Source organism: Rattus rattus, chromosome 1, assembly GCF_011064425.1.
Source record: "Rattus rattus isolate New Zealand chromosome 1, Rrattus_CSIRO_v1, whole genome shotgun sequence".
Taxonomy (NCBI): domain Eukaryota; kingdom Metazoa; phylum Chordata; class Mammalia; order Rodentia; family Muridae; genus Rattus; species Rattus rattus.
In genome coordinates, this window is record NC_046154.1 from 68095153 (window position 1) to 68122854 (window position 27702).

Genomic DNA, 27702 nt, shown 5'->3' on the forward strand with positions numbered 1-27702 from the left:
TGATATCATTTAGGGAGAAGATATAGCGAGCAAGAAAATGGATGCAACACTGAGCCTGGAGGAATACACAGAAGCCAACAACAAGGACCTAGAAAGCCAAAGAAGAGCTGCCTTACTGAAACCAAGGGCAGGGACTCTATATGAAGGACATCACTAGCTGTACTGAGCAAACCCGGCAGCAATGATAAGGACTGAGAGATGAGAAGTGGACTTGATGAGATGACGGTCATTTGACCTAGACCAAAGTATCAATGGCCAGATGAGAGAGAAGCCAAACTAGGTTAAAACTCCATGGACATGTTTATCCATGGTATGTAAAGATTCCTGGTTATAAGGAGGAGAAAGATAAGAGATAAATGGTGGTCGGGTGTGTCTGACCAGAGAGGGATTGCAGGCTTACTCCACTGACTTGGTGCCTATCTTAGCATCGAAGATACTGTCACAGGAAGAAGAATCCAAGAGTCAAAGGAAGGCTGGGGATGTGGCACGGGATCAGGGTGACTGTGACAGTGTGTGTGGTGGCGAAGGTACATTCATCTTTGCTGAGCAGAAGTTCCTCTGAGTATCAGAAGGCAGGGCACAAGGATGGGCTGACCGGAGAAGAGCAGAGAGGTGGAGGGCTGCAGGCGGAAGGCTTCATTGGCATACAGCCCTTCCTTCTAGCCACTTCTCTTGCAAGAGCGCCTGGCACAGGATGCCCCTCTGCTCCGGGTCCTTCTGTTAGTTGCAGTTTGTTTTTTGTCTCATCGTTCACAAAATTACCAAATTCACTTCAGGTTGCACAGCATAGTGCCAATTCTTTTCATTTACTTTTTCCCCCAAAAGGGTCACGTCTTGTTTGAGAAAGGTTTGTTTTTGTTTGCTTTCTTTGTTGTGCTAAACACAGGAAAATGTGCCGTCTGAGCTAACTGTATACATCGATGAAGTCTCATTAATTGTATTCATTTAAAATGTGCAGCCACTGCCAGGATCCATTTCTAAAGCCCCCGAATCCCTATGAACTCCTCATTTCCCTGACACTCAACGCTAGGATCCCAATCCTACTTTTTCTCTGTGGATTTGCCTTATCTCACTTAAGTAGATACTCGTCCTTAATTCTTATTTTACTTAGGGTAATACTTCCATCCACATTATATGTCAGTTCTGTTCATTTAGTTAAACAAAATCACGAGTTGCACGAGTCACCTTTTTATCTGTTCATCTATTGATTGGCACTTGAGTTGTTCCCACCGTTTGTGGAATGTGCACTTTATGGTGAGTAATGCATTATGAGCATGGGCGAACAAGGAGCCTGTTTGAGTACCTGCTTTCAGTTGCTCTGAGAATATACTAAGCAAATAAACAAATAAATACCTTTGCCACAGCTTCACAAGATGGCCGCCGTCTGGGTAGTAACTGCCAGGTGACTTGGTACATCCTCCACCTTACAGGACTACATTGTTAACATAGCTAAATGTGGTTTGCTGGCCTCTGATGCTCGGGCTGTTTCTTAATTGACATTGGATATATTATTGTTTTTTTTAGTAAGCCCAGGTATATTCTGGTTGGTCATGGCCCACCTTCATCTCACTTATTTGCCTTGGGAAACAGGGATATAGCAATATCGCTGTTGCTTAAAAATCAATTTGTCTACATGACCTCAGTAAGCTGTGTTTTATACAATCCTGTTTGCCTCTTTCTTTTTTGATCTCATAACACCTCCTACCGTTTGGTCCGTTCCCATACACTGGAACTTGGCTTTTCTGAAACAATGTGGTGGTTCTGTGTATAACTTTTTAAAGAAATCACTAACAGCTTTTCCATGGTGGTAACACCACTCTACACTCCCACCAGCAATGTATGAAAAGTCTAACTTCTCCATTTCTCACCAATACATATTATTTTCTGCTATTGGTGGTCCTTTTGTTACTACTACTTTGAATTTTACCATGCTAAGGGTATTTCTTGGTACGGATCCACCTTTTCTTTATTTCTTAAAAAAGGTTTATTTCGTTTTATTCACGTGCCTGGACATTAGCCTCCATGACTTTATGGGTAGCACCTTCCTGCAGGTGCCCAAGAAGGCTAGAGCAGGGTGCAGAGCTGGACTTACATGCAGTCAAGAACCCCTACATGGGTGCTAGGAATTGAACCCAGTTGTCTGGGTTCCATTAAGGGTATGCTCTTGATTGCTGAAATGCCTCTCTAGCCCCAGGATGTACATTTTCTTAGTGGTTGGTAAAGGCTAAGTAACATTCATGCAATATTGGGTAGTTTTATAGTTTCTTTCTAGAAGTGAAGTTAAAGTCTGATGCCCATTTCCTACTTCTGATTTTTGGTGGAATTCCTTGCCTGTTCCCTTTTTGACACCCATTCATCTCACTGCAGGATGGACTTGGCCAAATGACAAAATTAAGGCATGATTTTGCTTTTCCATCGAAAGCATTGCTTTCTTCTGAAAATCTGAATTATATATAATTATATAATATATAAGAATTATCAGAAATTATATAGTAAATATCACCAAACCTTATCTCTCTGTAACTTCTACAATTGGTATTTTATTGTATCTCACTTAAATCAATCCATTATCTATCTATTCTACCTGTTCATCAGTTGGATTTGGTTGATGGAAGCATTGAAAAATAAGCTATAAATACGAAGTAATGTTTTGAAGTGAATGAAAAAAGTATCATTTCTCTGGCAGATAATGCACAAGAACAGAGAGGGGCAAAAGTCAGCAGGGGTGAGCGCTTTTACTTTGAACGCGTCTTAATGAAATTTCTTGGGAGAATGAATCAAAGCGAACAGTCGCAGGGTCCAGGTAGTGCTGACAGGGGGATGCCACTATCACAGGCCCCAGGCTGTATATTACTTTGGTTGCTCAGCAACATTGCTGGGTCATCTGGTCCACGTGAAAGCAATGAATCCTTGGGCTAGAAATAAAACTGCCGGAAGCTCGGAGTTTCCAGCATTTGCTTTTAAGTGTCCTTGTTCTCTCTTCCTACAGCATTGACTCCTCGGTTTTCCCCACTGGGCTGTTAATTCCTTTGAGGTCAGGGGCAGGTCCCATTCCTTCCTATACTCATCTCCTTGTCCAAACAACCATCAGCATTTTTGTTCCGACAAGAAGGCCTCAGCAGATTACTGCAAACCACATTAAGTACATCTCTATTATCCAACGTTAGGGCCGCTTAGACCTAACAGCCTGATTTCTGCTTAGTATCCAAGTAAAGAAATAGGATACATACCATCTAGAAATCAAAGTCCATGTTTCTTCTTCTTTTAACCATCAAGTTATTGCCTACTTAGTATCTCCCATCTTTTCCAAAGTCCTCATGTTTAGTTAAGCTCCATTGCCTACATAACATTCCCTTCCTTCCTTTGCCCCAGCATGTATGCATTTGTGTGCGCATGCACAAACACACACACACACAGGTGCACACATGCACACACATATACACACACGCATACACACGAACAGATGAACAATGCACATAGGCACAAACATATACAGGTACACACATGCACACATGCACACACACAGGTACACAATACACATGCACACACACATTCATACACACACATGCACACACACCCACACACATGCACACATACACACACAGGCACACACATATACACATGCAATGCTATTGAGCTCACTTTTGAGATGTCATGAAAACTGAGAAAGGAGACACTCATTTCCAAAGTCCCAAATACATACTTGTTTAGAGACCTAGAGCATCACCCAAGAGGTATTAGGAGATATAATCTCATGATAATTCCCGGAGATATAATATGTTTTGGTTGGAGGAGCATTTTAAACTAAGAAACAAGGAAAACAGCCAAAGAAAATGTTTGTGAAATGTGACATGAAAAATCAAAATCAGAGCCCTTTGATGGGGCAAAAGCCAGTGGCATTTGAGAAACAAGACCACAAGCGGTTTGAAAACAGATTAAAATCTCCTTTTCATTTATGCTGTCAAAAGGCCCCACCAATCTCTTGACAGAGTAGATGGAAGTCGCACCATGGGCTTTCAAAGATCAGGAAAGAGGCAGTGAGCAGGGGAGGGAGTGGGCAGGGAGTGGATTTCAACAGAACGATGAATTGCATCCAAATAAATAAGATTTAATAACAGTACACGAGAAGACAAATTCCTCATTTTCACTTGTCTCAGGATTTGCAAACACAGATATTTCCTTTAGAGGGGAAACCACTGTATTTATGAGTGGTTCATATTACACACCTTTATTCATACATATCCTGTGATGTAAAAGGCCTACTTCTTCTTACATAGGAAATGCTAAATGCACTGGGGACTCACAGACATGCACAAAGCTCTCCTAGAAGTCAGAGTTAGCATAAGTAGTTGGTCACAGGAGTATGGCCTACAACACAAAGCCTTCTTTCTGACTCGGCAGAAACTAAGCACTGACATGTGAGACCCGCCGAGAGTTTCATCTGGTTTTACTCTCAAACCCTCATTCCTTGTCCTGAAGCGTGTGTACACGCACATCATGCTTTTTAAACTTAAGATGCCTGCGACGCTGATGTGCCTGCTAGAGGGAGAGGCGTGTAGCAGCGCCCCCTTGTGCTCACTGGGTCAAATTACAGCCCAGGAAAAAGTAGCTAGATGCCTTCACTTTTTATTTCTGGCTTCCATAGCACAAAACAGTAAGTGTGTGTTTCTTATTCTTACAATGATAAAAATTCAAGTAATTCAATGTTTCTTTATTATATGGGAGAAACTGTGAATGATCTTCCATTACAGTGCTTCCACGGTATTTAAAGTTGCAATGAGAATCTTTATAATGTCATTGCAAATGCAGGTAGGATACACTCAGAGTACGGAAACATTACTTACTGCTTAGTGGGTGTGGATGAATTGGCTTTACAACATTTGGTCCCCGGTGTCGGGATAAGAAGAGTTACCTAATTTGTCTCTTGTGCTTGGTAATATAATAAACATTTTATTCTTTGTGTATCAGATTTTAAGTTATCTAAGAGTGAATTTAAAAGGTGAGAAATGACAAGAGGGGTGTCTCCAACTGGAAAGGAGGAAGGGGGGAAATACAGAACAAGGAGAAACAAAAAGTGCCAAGGAAGTTCATGTGTATGCACACACATACTCAGATGCACACATACACACAAAACATGAATACACAGAACACACATAATGCAACATACACACACACACACACTACATAGATACACACAATTATTTACTTAGTAAGTGAAACCACTTGCACTGACAATGCTCCGCACAAGAACTGTAACCTAACAAAACCCTGAGAAACAGGCATGAGAGCCTTCGTTTTGGATGGTTGGTCAGGGAAGTCCAAGTGACTCCCCAATCAGTATGCAATGTTGATGTTGCCCCTGGCTGCTTTTCAGAGCATGAATGGAAGGCCCTGTTGCTGAAGACATCACACACTTACGGCACAGAGTGTAGATGATTTGAGCCGGTCTGAGTTGTAAGCCTTCTGCCTGCAGCCTAGCGTCCACAGTACTGAAAAGTACTCTGAAGGACGCCCAGGAAGGGAAGCAATTAGGGTTCTGTAATAACTATGCTGCAACACTAATGATCCACAGCAATGACCAGTGGGACAAGGTATCCATTAAGGTGCAATAAATGCCACTCACCATGTTGGCGGTGACCGACAGCTGTCCAATGGGATGTAAGACGCAATCAACAGGGAGGAAATTGTGAGTAGTACTAGAAATCTAGGATAACAAGCGAAGTCATGGCCCTTAGAGAAGTATGTTCTACCACCCGCTTTGCTAGAATAGAATATTTCTAAATCTTATCCTTATACCCTTATAGACAAGTGTGGCTACTATCAATCATTAAAGATGCTTTTCTTTACAGCAAATGGAGATTATCACAGAAAACCAACTGGACCCAACATAAAGATAAACAGATTGTAGGAAGCCCAGCCCGTGTATGTATGTGGGGACACACACCCACACACCTACATTACTGCAATCTATGGCTCCAATGAGCGCTGTAGAAGAAGCAATGGTAAGCTTGTAAGAGGCAGAATACGGAAAGTCTGCGTGAAACAGACGCTCTCAGATTGACTTTATAAACAAGACCAGAACAATGGCAATATCAGTAAACATGTTAGCATGGAAGGGAAGCATGACTATTGAGAAAGGAAGGATGAGCCACTCCTAGGGACGAACACTCTATTTGGCTGTCCAGTACAAAACGATCAGACCTGAAATACACACAGACAACAAAATACAATATACACACAAACAACAAAAAATGGATTTTGCTTCTTGGCTTTCTGTCTTGTGAGGAAGCATTTTTAAAACATTTTTAAACTTTATTTTATATTTTATATTTATATCTTTAATTGACCAGAAATTCATTTTGTGACATGTTTGGACATTACCCACTGTTTTGCCTTACGTGTGGTAGGCATCAGGAGATCCATGCTCCTCATTTGTATCTAACAAAGCCATAGTTACCCCGCCGCCAACTGATCAGCCCTTGTTTGCATCTACCTCTGCACCGCCATGTTGTTACACCAAGATCTCCGTGAATATTGCTTGCAGTTGTTCTCCTTGGTTGGTTTTATGAGCATTGGATGTCCAGTCCCCTCCTGCTACTCTTTGCCTATCAGTTTCCTGGCTCTGCTTCCACCCATTTACTTCTATATGAACCTTGAATTCATTGCATCCAACCCCTTTCCACATGGGGGAGAAATCTAATTAGATTCTAGATCTAGACTTTTTCATATTCTAGTCTAAATGCAAGGAAGAAGTAGTTAGGCACACATGCTGGTATCCTGTCCTCGTGAATGTGCTCACAAACTTTAACAAGCTGTGCTTCCTGTCCAGAAGCTTGAAAAACTTCCTCCAGTCTCCTTAGAGTTCATGAAGTCACTGCCACATGTATTTCTTCTTTAGAGATATGAGACAACTTTCTAGTCAGAGGGTTAAGTCAGTTCAGGGTGGATTTTGTTGTTGACGTCTCCCTCTTTCTAATGCCCACTTTTGCATCAAGGATTTCCGCTAGTGACTGTTGGCTGTATCCTACTAGCCTCTTGGGTGATTCTTCATTATTTTGGTTACTTTAATGACTTTACTTCATCAGGGGCATTTCCGCCTCTCAAATTTCTAACCTACACCAGGATTTAAGTTTTCTGGCACAATCATTCTCTACTTGAGTTAGCCATTGCTTTTTAATTATAAACATTTATTTATTTGTTTTTCTAGAAGCAGGTTGAAATTTTAACTGAATGACAGCTTTCTGGGCATTTTCTACTGTTCCCACGTTTTAGAAGTTCTCTCTTGTTTTGCCCACGCTTCTACATCTCTGGGATCTGCCACTCAAGGCTGTGAACAAAGACTCCTTATAAAATGACACATTTCCTTTAGAGAGCTGTCCCTGTGAGTTGGCACTCAGAAGGATCAGACTTGTAAACACACACGTGTAGTGGCGAGTCAAGCAGCAGCAAAGACAAGCGCCTTCCCCCCATCCTGGCTTCTCAGTACACATCTCATTAGTTCCCTGGGCCAGCGGAGAACTGCCACTTTGCTCTACCTCTCTGGAGGATGAAGACACCCTGTTGACTACGCATCCTTCAGTTTCCTCAGCAGGAACCACCTCTCAGGGACACTGATAGCAGCAACAAAAGCTTAGATTTGGGCTTTGCCAAGTATCCCGGGATCACTCACTGTGCAGATGAGGATCCTCTCTATAGGGTGCACTCTCCAGGCTTCTAGGGTTTACGAAGGTTGCCTATGACCAGGTCTTCACTTGTGTTAGAAAAGTTCTTGTTGCTCCAGGTTCAATTTTAAGTCTTAATGGGGTTCTAGGGGTTATAGGTGAAAGAGCTTGTCCTGTATACTTAGGTAGGCTCTGGTGATTCCTAGAGAAGCCTAGCCCTCCATCTAAACAGCTTCCTCAAATTGGGGAGCAAGAACAGGCGTCCAGTCATGTTCTCACAACCCCATCACTAGACTTACATAAACCAAGTGACTGTCATGTGCACTACAGGTGTCCTCCAGATGTAGAGAATCCTAATGACAGTCATAAGAACCTAAGTACCACGTTGAGGAAGTGGAAGGGGTGTCCAGAGAACAGACTTCTGTGTGCAGGTTGGAAAGAGGCTGCTCTTTAGACTGCAGTAGTAAGTTCTCTAGGTAAAGAAGGATAAGCAATGCCAGAGGAGACAGATGGCGAGCACTTGTCAGAGATACTGCACGCGTGTCCTTTTCTTTGTGAGAAGTGGATATTTTTGAAAAGCTTCATAGTGCAGAATTCCAGGAAGAAAATCTATGAAGGATTTCAAGCAAGTCAGAAACTTGTCCCTGGGTAAATTCCTCCCTTGTCTATGAACTATATCCCAGTCAATAACTGAATCCAGGCCAATATCTGTACCCTGAACCATTCTTTCCAAAAAAACATTTCAGCTCGATAATTTCTGAGGCATGTATTTTTGATTCTGGATTTGGGTTGCAAGTAACATGAGGAGCCTTGAGACCTATGTATCCTTAGGGTTTTCAGCAATGCAATGTTTGATTACTCTTGACGCACAGTGCCTTAGCAATGCGACAGAAGAATTTCTGTGAAATATAAAATTTTATATCTAGACATGAACCAACAGGGGAGAGCTAGACTAACCCATTTTCTACTTTGATACCTTGACCTAATCAGAAAAGATTCAAACCAAATAAAGCAAATGCTAAAAATTGTCAAATCTGGGGATGGGTACAAGGTGTTTGAAATGTCTCTCCATCCAATTTTATGGTTTTTAAGTAGTCTGTATTAAAGTCAGGAGACATATATTGACTGAGTATAACTTTATGCAGGAAATCACCTGAGAATCAAACCATCCAAATGCATTTATAATCTGCCAGTGTTCACTTTAACAAGTCTGGAATGTTCACCAGTGATTTGAGCAAAAGGGAATATTTTTACAATGGCCTGTCATTTCTATTATTTTCTACTGACAGTTCCCTTGTCATAGCTCAGGACTAACGAAATAACTGCACAGTTGGTTTTCTTGTTTCAGGTGTTTCAAGAGGCAAAGAGGAGGTTTTCTGCCCCAGTGGGCCTTTCCAAGGCACCAAGAACTTGGGGTCCTTACTGCATTCAGTGGCCTTAGTATTCCATTACCTCCTATTCCATATTGAAATCAATCCAAAACCAGATGATACACATTTTCAGACTGTGTCCAGTTATATGTCAAGGTGACACATTTATAAGCCTTCCCAACTGTGTACTTCGTTTTCTTTGTTCAGATTCTGTCAGGAAAAAAAAATCACATGTAAGCACAACCTCATTCTTGACTAACTTTTTTCCAGTGTGTGAGAGAGGCAAGAGCACCTTTGTACTGACAAAGCACACAAGCCCGAAGGAGCCACAAGGTTTTCCCCACATTGGAGGATGCAATTTGGTGCAATTCAGGTACCTGGGAGAATTCTGACAAAGTTGCATAATCCTTTGTCTTGGTTCATCATTCCTCCCTCCCTCCCTCCTACCCTCCCTCCTTTCCTCCCTCCTTCCCTCCCTCCCTCCTGCCCTCCCTCCCTCCTGCCCTCCCTCCCTCCTACCCTCCCTCCTTTCCTCCCTCCTTCCCTCCCTCCCTCCCTCCTTCCCTCCGTCCCTCCTTTCTTTCCTCCTTCCTTCCTTCCTTTTCTCCTTCCTTCCCTCCCTCCTTCCTTCCCTCCCTCCCTCCCTCCTTCCTTCCTTCCTTCCTTCCTTCCTTCCTTCCATTTTCCTTCAATTTTCCTGTTTTTGTTTTTTTCTTTTTTCTTGGTTTAAGAGTTTAGCTGTTACTTGCATACATTTTTAGTGAAGGTTGCCACCATTAACTATTCAGGCCATTACCTATGCTGATACTTAGTTTTTCTAAGCATAACAATAATGTCCTGGAAGTCAAGCCTCTGGAGAGCTTCTTGGGCTGGTTGACTACCATCTGGCTTTTACACATGGGAAGCCAGGCTACACACTACGCAGTCCTGTTTCTGACCTGCTCTGATGCTTCTTGAAGCAAAGGGAGATGAGCACATTCACGTCCATTTCCCCTCCCCAGCTATGTACTGCCATCCAACTGTAAGCAGTTATACGTGTGGAGATTTGAACTACTTTAGAAAACATTCCAAGTATGGAAAGACTGGGGTTATTGTTTTCATGTAACATCATTCAAATTTTATAAAACAATTAAACTAAGATTTAAATGAAAGAGATAATTCAAAATATCCCTAGGCATCATACAAATGGGAAGACGTACATGATCTGTACAAAAGAAAATTAGCTTTGGAGTCTCTTTCCTTTTCCATGGAAAGGAAAGCCTCCTTCACAACCATGTTTACCTGCTCTGTTCTGAATCCTACCACTGGTCCTCACTCATTAATGTTCTAGCTAGCTCATTTTGGTCACACGATTCTATCACAGACTTTGCTCCCTATCTGCATGGTCCTTTTTGGCCTTTCTTTCTAGACTTCCTTTCTAGACATTGCTAGACTTCCATATTAAAACAGCATTCTGGGGCAAAGGAGATGGTTTGGTGGATAGAAAGCACCACAGCCAAAGTTCAGATTCCCAGCACCAACACAAATGCTACGGGTCCTGATTGTCCACCTACAGTTCCAGTATTCTGGAGGCAGAGAAGTGATCAACCTGGAGCAAACTGGCCAGCTAAACTAGACAAAATGGTAAGCTAATGACATTCCAGTAAGAGACTCTGCTTCAACACACAAGGGGAATGATCACAAAGCACAGCATGCTAACTCCAGGCTTCCACATGCCTATCTACATGTGCATAGATGTGCATGTGCTCATATATATCTAGACACATTTACAGAAATGTACACACACACACACACACACACACATACACACACACAAACAAACAAAAAAACAACAAAGAAAGCAACCTGAAACCCCTCTCAGTTTTATACTTTTTTCCAATTAGTGCTAATTTTACTTCCCAGGTCACTGTTAACATTAGAATATGGGGTAATTACTATTTTGTTTCATTATTTGTGAATGAAGAGCTGCAATGTATATCAATAGCTTTCACAGTTCCAACAGTTAGACGGTGGTGCTTAACTTTGATTTGTCATTTATCTTTCTGAAAATCTGATTTAGTCTAAATAAATCTAGTGGATTTCTACCTAGAAAAATATGTGCATAATTAATGTTCCTAGAAAACATGCAGATTAATGAGCCTTCCCAAAGCCCAGCCAACCCTAGAAGGCCTAATCAGTGAACTTTAAAAAGATACATGTGTTCATAGATGTTCTCTTGCCCTCAGTCACACATTTAGGACACTTTATCAAGTCATGCACTCTATTTGTGCAGTGTGTGTGTGTATGTGTGTGTGTGTGTGTGTGTGTGTATTATGTGTATATGTGTGTGTGCACATGCATATCTATGCACATATAGATATGCATGCCTCCATATATGTGCATGTGTGTATGTGTGTGCATTCCCACCAGAGTTCATGGATTAAAACATGTGGAAACCTAAAGGAGAGATGTTGGTTTTCGTCTCAGCCATGTCACTTTGCAGCTGTCGGACTGTCTGCATGCAATTGAATTTGTCTCTGATTCACTTGTCATATCTCTGAGAGGAGGAAATTTGCCTTAAAGCTTTGTTGTAATTAACTCAGCAGATGTGGCTAAAGTCTTTTTGGTCCTGATGACTTCACACAAACAAGTACAACAAATTAACTCTTCTCTAGATGCTATTCTTTAATCACATGTTCTAATTCCTTGGTACCCTTAGACTATCCGTTCATATATATCTACATCTACATATGTGCACACATATGAATAATTTAAAACATTGTATTTGCTTTCCATACAGGAATACATATTGGGCTCTCAGCATTAAATTTTGCCTATATCTTTTCTAAAAATGGAACTAATTCAGACTTTATTACAGTTCACACAGAATGTAAGATTAAATCACTTTTGGATTACATGCAGAAATTAACCCAATTGTTGTTCTTCAAACTGGCACTGTGTTTGCTGCATTATATCAGCATCATCAAGCAAGAGTCAAAATTACATTATTCTAAATGTACACCAGATGGCTCTGGAGTGACATGGTTATTAAAAAAAATAAAAGCCCCGATTGTTTATAGTTTCCCCAAGGGCAGAATCTGTGTCTAATATGTGCCTGTAATTTATCCACAGCAGCCGGCAAAGCGACACGGGAGCAAAACATATTTTAATTTATGGTAATAGCATCAATTTGCCATTCTTTTCAGAGCATTAGTCTCTGCTAATTTGTTTAGAAAGAGTTCAATAATGACCATAGAGAAACAACCAAACAAACAAATACAAAAAAGAGTTGACATTTTGGGTTTTTTTGGGTGCATAGATTGCAAACGTCACAGTTTGCTTTCTATTACTGCAATAAAAGCCATGACCAAAAGCAACTTGGGGAGGAAAGGGTTTATTTTGTATTACAGGGTAAAGTCCATCACGAAGGGAAGTCAGAACAGATACTCATGCTAAGAATCTGGATGCAGGAACTAAAATAGAGGCCATGAAGGAACGATGCTTACTGCCTCGCTCTTCATGGCTTGCTCCGCCTGCTTTCTTCTACCTCTCAGGACCACCAGCCCAGAGGTGGCACCATCCCAAGTAAGCTGGTCCTTCCACATCAATCACTCATCAAGAATATGCCCTACAAGTTGACCTGCAGGCATTTTTCTCAGTTGGGATTCTTCTTCCCAGATGACCCCAGCACGTATCAGGTTGACAAGAACACTGGCTAGGACAGCAAAGGAGAAGCAAGGGCTGGCACTCTGCGTGTAGAAGCTTGATTTGGTCTAAGGACGCACAGTGGTAAATGTGCTATTGAGCAGTGAGTTACCTGAACTTTCAGCCAAGTGCTTCACTCATCGCCCAGCTGATCTTTTCACTAAAAATAACTAAACTAAACTAAACTAAACTAAACTAAACTAAACTAAACTAAACTAAACTAAACTAATGACACTCCTACTTTGAGCTGGTCTTCTCAGAGTTTGAAGAAGAAAATGTACATGAGCTGCCCCCTTGGAATTACCATTGCTCAGAATCCAAGAAGGGGTGGGGGGAATATAGGAATATTGACAAATAAAAATGAAGGGTTTTTTATTTTTACTTCCTTTAATAATATTACTTCTCTTTCTTTTGACCTGCATATAAATATGACTACAATTCAGTTGGTAACAACCCCAAAAAGGTAAATACATTGTCTAAAGTTTAAGAGTCAGCTATCCATTTTGCCAGGTTTCCTTGATTAAAAATTTCCCAATTCCTTATCGTTTAATGAATTTCTTTAGCCTTACTACAAAGTCAATGCCTTAGGGTTGTTATTGCTGCAGTGGAATTCCATGACCAAAAGCAAGTTGAGAAAGAAGGGTTTTTTTTGGCCTACACTTCCACATACTAAGTCTTTCATAAAGAGATCCAGGACAGTAACTCAAACAGCAGAAACCTGGAGGCAGAGGTCATGGAAGGGTGCTGCTTACTGGCTTGCTCCTCTTGGCTTACTCATCTTACTTTCTTATAGAACCCAGGATCATCAGCCTAGGGATGGAATCACCCAGAGTAGACCGGGCCCTCCTTCATCAATTGCTAGTTAAGATAATGCCCTACAAGCTTGCTTAGAGTTTGATCTTATGGAGGCTTTTTTTTTAATTGAGGTTCCCTCCTCTAGGATGACTTTAGCTTAGGTCAGAATGAAATAAAACTATGCACTATAGACACTGAGAATGTAAGTCAGACTTTGGAGTCAGTGGTGAGGATACATATTTTTCTTGGCTTTCTGAATTAGAAGGAGCTGTGTACATGGTGACGATAGTGATTCTGGTCTAACCCATTCCACAGATGCCCAGGCTAAGCCTGCGGATGCTATTCCACCCCTATTTCTCAACCAAGGCATCAGAAGTACATAATTGCTCATTTTCTCTCACTGTCATAATTTCGATTCTTGAATTCAGTTTCACATTAAATATAATGCCTTTGTCCCATGCCTTTCTCTGTCAGTTGAGAAGACTATGTATGTTTTAGCTTTCGTTTTGTTAACATGATGTGTCATGCTGATTGATTCAAGAATTTTGAGCAGTCTTGCTTGTCTGGGGTGAATCATACTTGGTTGTAATGTAAAATTCCTTTGCTTTGCTAATTTCATTAAAGGATTTAGGTTTTGGCTTAGAGCTGATAGTGAGCCTCGCTACATAAAAAAAGTGTTTGCAAGTATTTCCTCTAGCTCAGTTTTTAAAAAAAGAATTTAGCAAATATTGTCTAAATTCTTTTTGAGTGTTTGGTGTAATTCAGCTACAAAGCTCTCCGGTGTTGGGCTGGTTTTGCCTATCCCACCCCCACCTTATGATTTATTTATTTATTTTATGTATATTAGTACATATACACACTGCAGCTGTCTTCAGACACAGCAGAAGAGGGCATCGGATTCCATTACAGATGGTCATGAGCCACTGTGTGGTTGCTGGGAATTGAACTCAGGAAGAACAGTCAGTGCTCTTAACTGCTGAGCCATCTCTCCAGCCCCTGTCTTCCCATTTTTACTTGTTTTCACTGTGTTAAGGTTTTTGGCTTTTTCCTGTGTCACTTGGGAATTTTTTTATATTTATTACTTATTTATTTACTCATTTACTATGTGTTTGTGTATGTGTTTGCATGCTTGTGTGCCCATGCTTACACTCATCTGTGAATGTACATAGAGGCCAAAGGTCAAGGCTGGGTGCCTTCCCTTAGCTGTTTCCCATCTTATTTTGAGAGAAGATTTGTCACTGAACCCAGAGCTTACTGATTTGCTAGGCAGGCTGGCCAGTGAGCTCCTGTGATCCATCCATTTCCAACTCGTCCATGCTAGGTTCCAAGGTGCATGCCAATGCACTGGCTCTGTAAGTGGATTCTAGGCATCCAAACTCAGGTCCGCATGCATAGGCAGCAAGCACATTGACTGACTAAGCCATACCCCAGCCTCATGTTGTATTTTACAATGTGCCTTACCCATTTCTTCTGGAATACCTACTTTTTGTCATATAATTATTCATTGTTGTCCCTGGTGACCCTCCGGATTCTTGAGGCAAGTATTAAAATTTTCAACTTATTTTAAAATAGTTTCTGTTAGGGGCAGTGGTGCATGCCTTGAATCCCAGCACTCAGAGGCAGAAGCAGGTGGATCTCTGTGAGTTTGAGGCCAGCCTGGTCTACAAAGTGAGTTCCAGGACAGCCAGGGCTACACAGAGAAACCCTGTCTCAAAAACAAAACAAAACAAAACAAAAACAAATACGTATTTTCTTATATTCTTTTTACCATATTTATTCTAGCTACTGCTAGCCATGTACCTCAGTTCTTGATGTTCCTGATTTGAGGATGGGATGGGCAAATACACAAGAACATAGTAGATTCACAAGCTACACCACAGAACTATAGAGATGCTGGTCTTACTTTAACCTATAGTATGTTCCCTTATACCCTTTAACTCATAGAAATTTCAACACTTTTTTTGGTACATAAAAAATAAATCCACAAATATTGTACCACTTATAGCCTTAATATTATCAGCAACTCATTAATCAGCTCAAATGAGCTCTGCCTTTGGCAGCCCTGTGCAAGAAGTTCCTGCCCAGGTATACAGTTGTCCATTACCACAGCTCTCACCATATTTTCATACTAATCCACTTTTATCCTTCACCAATTCATATCCGACCATCTAGACCCTCATGCTATGCCTATGTGCCTGTGCCTTTTTAACACAATTTATGGCTATCATCCCCTCACACAGAGTGGCATTAAAATCTGTCACATTCTCTACCTCAACTAAACTAGGATTAGTAAGTGAATTAGGCAACAGTCAAGCCCATCTTATTTTCTTTCACAACTTCGCATATACTTGTTTTAAGAGATTTTTTAAATGATGCAAATGTTGTGTGTGTGTGTGTGGGGGGGGAACAGGCCATGTATGTGTGTTTGTGTCTATATGGGTTTGTGCATGCAAATGTAGTCCCCACGAATGTCAGTGCCACCACCAGATCCCCAGAGACTGGAGTTACAAGTGGTCGAGTGCTGCCAGAGATGCCAAGAACCAAACTCAGGTGTCCGGCCTGAGAAAGTACTTTTAAGCACTGAGCCATCTCTCCTCGAACATGTGATTTTTAAAAGCTGTTCAACTTATATGTTCAGAATCCATTTTTCACGATCTAGATTAGCGGACTTAGAACAATACCATTCACTAGTTTCTTATTAACAACTAGAAGCCTAGACTTCATTAGGATACCATTTTGAACACCTGACTTTCAGATGCTGTACAGAGTATGCAAATTATTATTTGATATTTTAGGCAGCCCCAATTTCTACCATTAAGCAATGTTAATGTAAAACATCACCTTTTACTAACACCAGTTGAATGCCTAGCTATCGATGGAGTCTTTATAAAGCTCTTAATCTCAAATAATATTACTCTCATAAATATTTCTCAAATAGCTACAGCTAGGATCCTCTCCAACTCACTGCTATCTACCATAAGCACTCCCTAAAACTACTTCAAGAATTCAATTATTTGTCTGAATAGCACAGGAAATCACAGAGGTCTGACTGAACTTTTAATTTTTACTTGTATCTTTTCTTGTCTGATCTGACTTGCTAAGGATCTGTTTCACTTAAATGTACCTAACACTATAATACCACATACCTTAAACATACACAAGTTCAACATCTAAGAAGAAATGCATTCGAGAAAGTTTTATTAGTAGATTGAAAGGAAGTTTCTAATATAAGAATCAGGATTAATGCTAACCTTCTACAGCATTGATGGAGAAGACTCAGGACACCTAAAACAACATGGCCAAAGATATTGGAATGAATATAAGTGGGGAGAGGGTACTCATGTAGAAATAGTGCTGAAGAAAGGTGGAACGTTTAAGAACTTGAAATAGGTAATGCCCAGCAGGCTATCAGTCAGTATGTGCTTTGAATCCAGTACTGTCTGAGTTTAAAGACCAAGGTCATGCCCTGTACCATAACTCCTAGGGAGTTTATATTGTATCCTCTATGATGACATAGAGACTGAATAGAGAAATCACTATGAACACTAATAATACTAAATTCCATTATGCAATACTTTAGATTCAGAAGCCATATGGAAATGGGCAAACTGTATACTTCCATTGGAAATATCAGTGTCCTTGTGATGTCATCCAGACAGGTTGCAGGTCTTAGCCTGCTCATAGGCAAGATCATAGTCAAACAATTCAGTGCAAAATTCTTCCCAGGTATATGTCTACTGGCTAATGAATACCCCCTGACAATCAGGTCAAGAGGCAGGTATGTAACCTGGAATCCACGATGCCGAGAAAGGCGGCCTATTTTGTTGAACATTTGGGGGTATGCATACTAGAGGAATGTTGCCCCCGCTATGGCTCATTTAAATTAAAAGGTGGAGAGAGCCTCGTGGTCCAGGTTCTTAGCTTCTCAATGGGAGTTCTAGCCCTGGATCTTAAAGACAATTATAGGAAGTGTTTGGCTCCTTTCTTGTTAATAAAAAAGTTGTACATTTCATCTAAGGTCCCTCCCAATGCCCTACAGTGGGGAGAGGGAACTTGTAGAGCCCATCTCCAGCAGAAAGATAGGACATTGAGTGAGGGATGGGGTTGCCATTCCACAGTCAAAACTCTGACCCAATATTGTTCCTTTCTGAAAGAACTGCAGGGATGAAAATGGAGAGGAGCCTAAGGAAAAGGAGGCCCAGCGACAGGCCCAAAAGGAGCATTCACATAAAGGGACCTATCATGACTGAGCACCCCACACCCCACCCCCACGAAAGACCCAGCAAGCAGCCGAAAGAATCAGATGCAGATATTTACACCCAACCAATGGACAGAAGCTGCTGACCCCTGTGGTTTCCAAGAGAAAGCTGGAAGAAGCTGAGGAGGAGGGCGACCCTGTAGAAAGACTAGCAATCTCAATTAACCTGGATCCCCAAGATCTCTCAGACACTGGACCACCAACCAGGCAGCATACGCCAGCTGATACAAGGCCGGTTCTGGGTCCAGCCAGAGAAGATGCACCTAAATGGAAAGAGACTGGAAGCCCAGGGAGTCTAGAGGTCAGGTGGGGTGGGGGTTGGTGGTGGGTGGAGACATCCTCGTGGAGACAGGGGTGTGGGGAGGAGGTATGGGATGAGAAACAGTCAGAAGGTGAACCAGGAGGGGAATAAAATCTGGAGTGTGAAAAAAAAAGATTAAATAAAAATTTAAAAAATTGTGGTTTGATTTCTTAAATACAGCGATGGACAGTCTCACCTCCCATTTCCAACAACATCATCCAGCCACTCCTTACAGGCAGGATACTTTCTCAGTCAGCGCCACCTGGGCGTCCAAGAGGTGTGCACGCCTCTGGCACTCTTGATAGATTTTTGAGATGAATGTTTTATAAATCTTGGCAACTTCCTCTTCCAAGGTTGTCAGTCACAAAGGAGGCGCCTACTCACTGTCAAGAGTGCAAAATGAGACCATGCAAATCATAGGGTCCCCTTTATATTTATTTTCTATTTCTATTACCTAGATTTAAAATTACATGTTAGGATCTTGAAGATCGTAGAGAAATGACCAAGCACTCCTCCGGCTCCTTCATTTAAGTTTTTTTTAAAAGAAAAACAGTGTGGAAATTGTTCCCATGGATGGAAATTGCAGGTTTACACACCCATGACTTTAAATGGGAATTGCAGATGAAAAGCATGCTTTTCTAGCATCTTCAGCAATGGAACACTCAGGGAAGTAACTCAGGGAAGAGGGCTGAAATTCTTCGTCTGACCACGAGAGGGTGCTAGAGTGTGAGCAATGATGCCGTTTCTCTTAGGTTCCTAAATCTGGTGTACGCTGACTAGAAAATGACAGATAAAAGAATGGGTCACGATAGTGATAAATTTTATCAAAGTAATTGCATAAGGATATGTCAAATATAGTGTTTATAATATAAATATTAGTAACAGAAGAAAACCTGGTACCATACAGTGTGGATTATTATGTAACTCCCTGAAGTTGTGGAATCTTCAAATGCAAAATAATACCATATATATATATATATTTCTTCTAATCATTTACAGTTAAAAATGATGTTTCAACTGTATGACATGGCCTTAAATTAAATGTTTGTATCTCAGGGGGAATTTATTTTTACTTCCTGAATTAAAAAAAAAAAAAATCAGGATCAAGTATGGGGAGAGACAGGAGGGATGCCCAGAGGGCCAGAAGAATGAATTGAAATATGCAGCAGTGAGAGTTAGGGGGAGGGGGAACCTCTAGAAAGTCCCAAAGCCCAGGGAAATGAGTGGATCCCAGGACTCAATGGGGATGACATTAGCCCAAATGCCCAACAGAGGGGAAATGGAACAGGAAGAGACCACCTCCAGTAGACAGAAATGGCCTCCAGTTGAGTCAAGGGGTCAACTACCATTCTTTGAAAATTTTAACCTGAAATTGTTCTTGTCTAAAGGAAACACAGGGAAAAAATTGGAGCAGAGACTGAAAGAAAGGCCACACAGTGACCAGTCCAACTTGGGATCCATCCCATGTGTGCACACCAAATTCAGACTCTATTATTGAATGTTATGCATGCAGACAGGATCCTGGCATGGCTGTCCTTGGAGAGGCTACACCAGCAACTGACTAGGATAAATGGCGATACTTACAGTCAACCATTGGATTGAGGTCGGGGCCCAATGTGGAGGGGTTAAAGGAAGGACTGAAGGAGTTGAAGAGTACTGCAACCCCATAGGAAGAACAACAGTGTCAACTAGCCCGGACCCCTCAGAGCTCCTTGAGACTATGTCAAAAACCAAAGAGCATACATGGACTGTCTTGTGGCCCCAGACATATGGGTAACAGAGGACTGTCCTGTATGGCTTTAGTGGGAGGGGATTGCTTAATCCTGTGGAAACTTGATGCTCCAGAGAACAGGAATGCTGGTGTGGTTGAGGTGGGGGTGAGGTGCAGGTGGGTAGACAGGTGGGGGGACACCCTCTCAGGGGAGGAGATGGGGTGAAGACTTCGGGGTTACCAGGAAGGGGTGCAACTTTTGGAATGTAAATAAATAAAATATTTTTATGAAGATAAAAGAGATACAACAAGAAATCTGTTGTTCAGTCATCCATAGATTCTATATGACACATTTGAGGATATGGCAGTCAGATTGAGAGGGAAATGGTTTTGAGTCATTCAGACAGGTGTATTGAGGTCTGTTGATTCAAGTAGATAGTGCACACAAGTATTTTCTAAGTATTCCTAAACATGGTTAGCTGAATGTCCACATAGTTATTCATTGCTCATTGGTGATGAGACAGGGACCATTCCTAGTCTCAGGAACAACGAAGGATATGTTCTAAAACCAGACAAAGCAGACTTAATTCTCATCTGGACACTTTTATTATTAGCAGGTACACTAATTCAATTCTAACACGCTGAGTCTTCCGGGGCTCTCACAGTGAACTAAAGAACATTTGGGCCATATCTATAAGAACAGATGCTCAAAAAAAAAAAAAAAGTCAGTTTCCCTTTTCAGCTACTTCTATTCTCAGCAGCTGCTGCCTGCCTGGATGTCTCCCAGGCCTTACAATAGAACATATTCCCAACGAAGCTCCCTCATGGACCACTTTCCTTGCCAACATATTTTTCTCCCAGATTTCCTGAACTTCATAAATGGCACCTTCAGCCCATCACCCACCCAGTTGTTCTTGCCGTGCATGTGAAGGCTGTTCCAGATCCCATCATCTCTCCTATGTGCAGTCCTTCATTACATTCATCACATGCCTACACGTTACATTCATAAGCGTGTGCACATCACTCCCTCTCTGTGATGCCTCCTTCTCCCAAGCAATCTCCACCCATATCCAAAGTGCACACAGTTTTTTTCCTTCTAGGCTCCCAAACTCCTGCTTCTGTACTTCACAATCTCCATCTATTTCTCAGGGGCCAGATTTCAAACACAAATTAGGGAATGCTACTCCTATCCTTAGAGTACTTCAAAGTTGAATCAGAATAACTAGGAATAATGTATAATCCCAGCACATTGTGCTGGCTAGCTACCCCAAACTACTTCTACTTCTTTTTCTTTTTCTTTTTCTTTTTCTTTTTCTTCTTCTTCTTCTTCTTCTTCTTCCTCTTCTTCTTCTTCTTCTTCTTCTTCTTCTTCTTCTTCTTCTTCTTCTTCTTCTTCTTCTTCTTCTTCTTCTTCTTCTTCTTCTTCTTCTCCTTCTCCTCCTCCTCCTCCTTCTTCATTTTTTATTTTTTATTTTTTTTGCCTCCAATAGAGGAGGCATTCCTGTAGATGGAACTGAGCATGTGTTCTTCTTGCTGTCTACATCACAGCATAAAACTGCTTAAGACCTCAGGAGACTGGTGTTAATGGCTACTCCCTTTACAAAGAAGTTTTCAAAGATAATTTTTCTCTCATTTTCCAATTTCACTTCTGCTACAGTTTTGAAAGCCCCTGGAGAGAAGTGGGCAGGGGTTCCTTATACTTAGACAAAGCTCCAACATAGAGAACGAACTTGCTTTAGGATACACTGAATGCTTCTAAAAACAACCCCCAGAAGAGAAGGAGATGCATCCTATTTATAACACGTATTAATATGCTGAAGTAGGAGAGCAAGCTTCTCTCTATAACCAAAGGGGTTTTTAATCACTACTGTACAACTGAGCTAGATACCATTTCTCTAAAAAGATGCCAGAAAACATTAGGGTAATAATACCACTGCTGGCATGTCTGTTTAGAAAGACAGACATGTTTGGTGACCCAGAGACTTCATTTGTCAGAATGAATCAGCATAGAGATAGAAGGAATACGAATGAGTTGAACTATAGCGAGAGGCCTAACTACAGATACCCACACCACTCAATCCATTAATCATGCAATCAATAAACAGATATTGACTGAATATCTGTTAACTGTGCTTCCATCACTTCCCTGATTCTTACATATACATCAGTTGACGAAAAAGAAAGATTTTAAGAAGCTCTAAAGATATGAGTTCAGTAAAGAAATAATTTAGGTTCTGAGTATGAGGAAACACAAGCAACAGACACAGAAATAATAGGCAGAGAAGGAGGTGGCAAATGAAAGACACGCTGTTCCAGAAGGCAGGTACACAAGGCTTCCAAGTGGGCCACTCGCTTTATACTGTGGAGATCAGTGACTAATGATGTAAGGTTGGACGGAATGGCCAGGGTGAGCCCATGATGGGATGAAATTAAGGGGGGGAGGGAAGAAAGGGTAGATATGGAAACAGCCAGAATAGAACACACTTGAGAGATTTTTTTATCCAAGGGATACTAAGGAGAATGAACCAGTCCATATAGAAGGTCCCAGAAGCTTCCAAAATGTTCTCTCAAAGGAACAGGAATGAAATGCTTAGAGTTTGCAAAAACATATACCATGGAAGTAGAGCTGGTCTGAGGTGCTAGGATTGTCCAGCATGAGAAGCCTCTGCCCAGTCTGGTAGGCTTAAGAAAGGAAGTGCTACATTAAGCAAATTGTTCCTTAAACAGAATTGATAAATGGCGTCTGGAAAATAGAAAAATGTCCCCCAGGGAAGGGAATGTTAGGCACAGATAGGTATTCCAGATTAGCCTCGTTCAGCCTTTCAGCTCTCATTAGCTATAAAATGTATTCTCAGTTACTTGATGGAGAGTCCATGGAATATTAATATCAATTGCTTAAAAGTGAACAGCATTAAGCTACCACGAATCCAGACACCCCTTTATTGAACTCCAGTTTTAGCCACCATAACTGTGTGAAAGCAAAGGTAAAGTGTGTATGTTTGAGATACTGTGTCACCGTTCCAATTGTGGACAGCGTCTGATGTGCACATGGCCCTGTGTATTTTATAACTCTAAAAAAGGCTTGAGGAGGGGAAATTTCGTGCTACATCTTCTCTCCAGACTCACTCATATGTTCCACCGTGTACTGAGCACTCATTGGGTACTAAGGCCTCTTCTATCTGTCTCCTTGTTGAGAGTCTACATTGCAGCCATGCAAGGGTATTTCCTAAGTATGGTATTACTCTGGCTTCTAGCAAAGGGCCTCTACCATTCCCTTAACCAGCTTGTAACTGTCACTCTGGACTCAAGTGCAGAATTCTCTGGAACTTCTAGCCTCTTCCATATAGATCAGACAACATACTGGAATCAGAAACTGTGTAGAGTGTACATTGTACAGTTAAAGGATCCCAGATGTTTGGAATAGAAAGTAGATAACAGCTCTAGAGACAGTGAGTAGTGGGGAGATAGGAAGGAGCACAGATAGACTCCAAACGCTTCTATGCCTCTAACTCCTGCCTTCTTGTGTGCAATGACCTGCTTGCCTCTTAGCTTATTCTAGAAAGCACTCAATTACTTAATGGTGAGGGGAAATATCTATGTGACTTATTAGTGCTTCTCTGGAGAAAACCATGTGGAATGCTTGTTGACTGAGGAAAAATGCTGGAAGCGGAGACAAATCAATGTATAACTTCAGGGACCTTTGTAGTTCTTTAATCTTATTACTTTTTCAATTTATCTTATGTTATTTCTGTAACATATTGGCCAAAAGTCACTGAGTTCACGTTACAAAATTTCCAATGAGATATAATTTTTTTCTTCGGACAACAAACTTTTATAGAAATTTATTTCTAAGTTGGCCAACGTGAGGCTCAGTGGGTAAAAACCCGATGACACCAGTCAAAGCCCGATGACAAAACCCACATTGGAAAGGTCAATCCAACTCTGTGATTTCTACACATGGGCTGTAGCATGTGTAGCACCCTCAGTATATACTACTTGCACACACATGTGCATGTGCACATACATGCACATACATCCACAAATGATGATGACGATGACTAGTAATACCAAATAAAAAGAAAAGAAAGTTATTACTTACATTTGTCTAAAATCTATCTCCTTTCAGACATGGTTTTGAAATGTGGGGTGGGGAGGGCACTTAAAACAAATATAAAGCCAGCATCATTTCTCAGTTTCTCATTCTTTAGTTCTTTTCTGTAAATACACCCTGTTGAACTTCTCCTGTGTATCATGTCTCTACTTCATCCATCAGCACTAGCCATACAAACCAATGTTCCAGCCTCATCTTCATAGTGGGTGCTTTTCTTTAGCCTGAACTAATAACCACTTAATTTGCAGTTGCCCTCAACTGTTCCAACTGGAGTGAAGGGAGGAGCTACAGGGACGGCCTAACCTGCCTCTGCCTACAAGGATAGCACATTGTTAATGGGAAGTAATCATTTTCCTTCTCTACACAGGCTGGGAAGTGGCTCTTCTCTGTCCTCTCGCTATATAAATGGGATGCCTCACAATGCCTCTGGTTAAATTCTTAGTTGACACCACCATGGAATTCTGTAAGTTGAAAGGTCTGTTGATGAGATAGAGAGAATGATAAAAGAACGGCAGTCTGAGCTGGTGAAAGGGAGCCCAGTGATCGAAACAATAAAATAAAACAACAAATTGTCATCTATAGAAAATGTATGAGACCACAGATGAGGACTTGGGTAACCATGGGTGAATTGTAGTCACAAGTGGAACGTTCTGAATCATAGTATTTGTATCTACAAGTAAGGATTGCAAACACATTGTAGAATTGAATTTCCAATATTTCAGTTTCTTGTTAAACTAGATTAGCATTTAGGAGTAGAATGTATGTTTCTATGAATTAAAAAGTCACAGGCAGGACAGAAGGGTATGGCCTTTGTCCTGGGCAGAGGTGAGGATTTATGAAGGAGGAGTTTATGAACCAATAGAAGGGGCTGACCATGTCTTTCCTGCTCTTCCATGTTCTGGTGTCCTAACTACAGCTTGGATAAAGACTTCCCAATGCCTATGCAGTAAGAGCTTAGTTTAAGGCTATAGCGATATTGAAAAGGAGGGAACCTTTAAGCTGTGTGACCTAGTGGGCGTTAATGGGCAAAGTGTCCTTGAAAGACATGTAGAACCTACAGCCTTCCCTTTCTGCCTTTACCCCCAGCTTCCCTGAGATATGCTGTATCTGCCACCCCATGTTCAGATGATGACATGTTGCTTGATCATAGGTCTGAAGAAAACAGGGCCACTCTTTGCTCCCACCTTCACCAACAAATCCATGGCCAAACTCGAGCACACATTAAGATCATCCTTTCTTCCCAGGGCTGGTGAAATACATGAACTCAGGACCTGTGGTGCTCATGGTTTGGAAGAACTCAATGTGGTGAAGTCTGAGTGAAACTGATAGAACCCTGGACACAGCTCTTAATTGCGTGGAGTGAATGGATTATCTTTTCTTAGACATATTTACCAATAAGTACTTTTGAACTAAAAAATTATCCTAAGACCAGCAAATGTACACCACTGAAACCAATAGGGCCAATCAGTTACACACTAAAAACTTTAAAACCATGAGACAAGATTGCTTTCTTGCTTGCAAGGTGTCTGCCTTAGTGCAGAAACCTGACAACAGCACAGTTATTCCAGAGTCTGAGTCCTCACTGCAGCTACTGCCAAACACAAGAGGCGAAGAAGTCAATATCCTGCTTTGATGGGACAAGGTTTTGTTAGCCTCTAGTGACATTGGGAAATATTTATGTATTTATCATTATAGATTCTACATTATTTATGTTGAAAATGACTCCTGGACTTCTAATTTATTTTTTTTTTCTGGTTATAAGATAGATTAGGGTACAAATTCTCTATATGATGTTTTGCAGCAATGTGGGAGAAAACCTATTTATCGTTCCAAACAACTGACTGTATTATTCTTTCACTAGTTTACTTAATGAACATGTTGTGAACACCTTATACAGGGCAGAATTTGTGATTAAAAAATAAAAAGACGAGACCCCAAGGAGCTACCAGCCATGTTTGTCCCTGCCTTGTCCTGAAATGATTTGTTATAATTCATATCATATAAGGCTCTATGGGAATTGGGAATCTGTAGTGTTAGGTAAAGCAGTCTGCATGAACAATACACAGCCTATCAGCTGCCCTTTGGGTGATTGGTAGCCATCTTGTCTAGAAGTATATGATGGTTTAACTTAGAAATAAATTATAATACAATTTCTAGAGTAAATATCATTTGTTGTTAAATTAATAATCTCTATCCCTCCTTAGGTCATTTAATATAAATACAGACAACACTATGAATTGGCCCATATTACAGAATCATCACTCAGTAGTCTACTTACTGTTTTAAAATCTTTGATTTCTTCTAACAAGAAAGTGGAGTAAACAAAGGGTAGTTTTAAAATGATTGTGGATGAGAGATGAATTGTCAATTCAGGCTATCAACCCTAATAATAAATTGGCCCTCTGCCCAAGAAGCAGGAAGAGAAGAGTCATGAAACAAGTTTACCCTATAAGGGGACAGCCCTTGGTGACTTGCTAAGTTTGAAGTCAGCAGGTGAAGATTTCTGAGTAGCAAATGATAAGACTATGATCTTGAAATTATATATATACATATACATATATACATATATATATATATACCATATATATATATATATGTGACATATATTATGAGGTATCCTAATGATGAAACTCAAGTATAAGTATAAAATTTATTTCTATTTTATAAGTGTCCATAACTTTATGTTAATTTTACATTTTCAGTACATCTGATACTTTGGCTATGACATGTCATATGACATTAGATGTGGATTTATCCACATGTGTCTTTATGCCAGCATTCAAAAACTCTCAGATTTTAGAGCACTTTGGGTTAGCAATTCAATCAGTAAATAGGAAGAGTTGAATGTTCTAGAAATGAAAAGTTGGACTAAAGTACAATAGCAACCATTCAGGACAGATGAAAAGATTCTCATTTGTAGAAAGAATAGAGAAGATTGAGTTAGGAGAGAGGCAGAACCTCCAAGAATTGATGTCAACACCAGTGGGGTAAGCTCAGCAGTCAAGGTCATCTCAAAACCTGTGTGGCCAAAAGGACATGAGTCAGAGAAAGGAAAGAAGGAATAGGAGGAAGAAAATGGGGGGGGGAGAAGAGGATGATGAGGAGGGGCAGGAGGAGGAGGGGCAGGAGGAGGAGGAGCAGCAGCAACAGGAGGAGGAGGAGGAAGAAGAGAGGAGGAGGAGGAGGACAACAATGATGACAGGAAGGAGGTAAGTAATAGAGAGATGTGACAGGATGAAGGGCCATGAATACATTTTCCAGCTCAGACACACAGTTAATTTAGGTACCCTCAAAAATGGCCCTTTCTTTGCCTGCTACCACTCAGCTTCTCTCTGCCTCTCTGGGAAAGTAGGTAAACTAAAGCAGAAATGGTGTGCTGGTTAAAAGTCACAAGACTGGACCCTCAAACATAAGTTTTATTAGGAGATCAGCAAGATTTATCCAAGTTAACAAATAATTAAGGAATAAAAATATTGCAACAGAAGACTTACCAGCACAAACAGACATGAAATATATTCCATTGAATTACAAAGGCTTTCATTAGCTTAATATACACCTCAGGCAAGAATAAAGAAAGATAAGTATCTAGGGATTTTTTTAATTGAGCTGCATAGAACAATAATTATTCCACAAATTATTGTATTTAATTTTAAGTATCCTAAAGCAAAATTCATCTTTTTCCTTCCCACATTAATTATCTTCAGCATTATTTAAGTGCTTCTGAATGAAACAATATTACTGTCAGGCTAATTTATGGAAACTCCCTAGAATAATTGGAGATTGTCTAAATCAGAGTTCAGCATTTTTAATA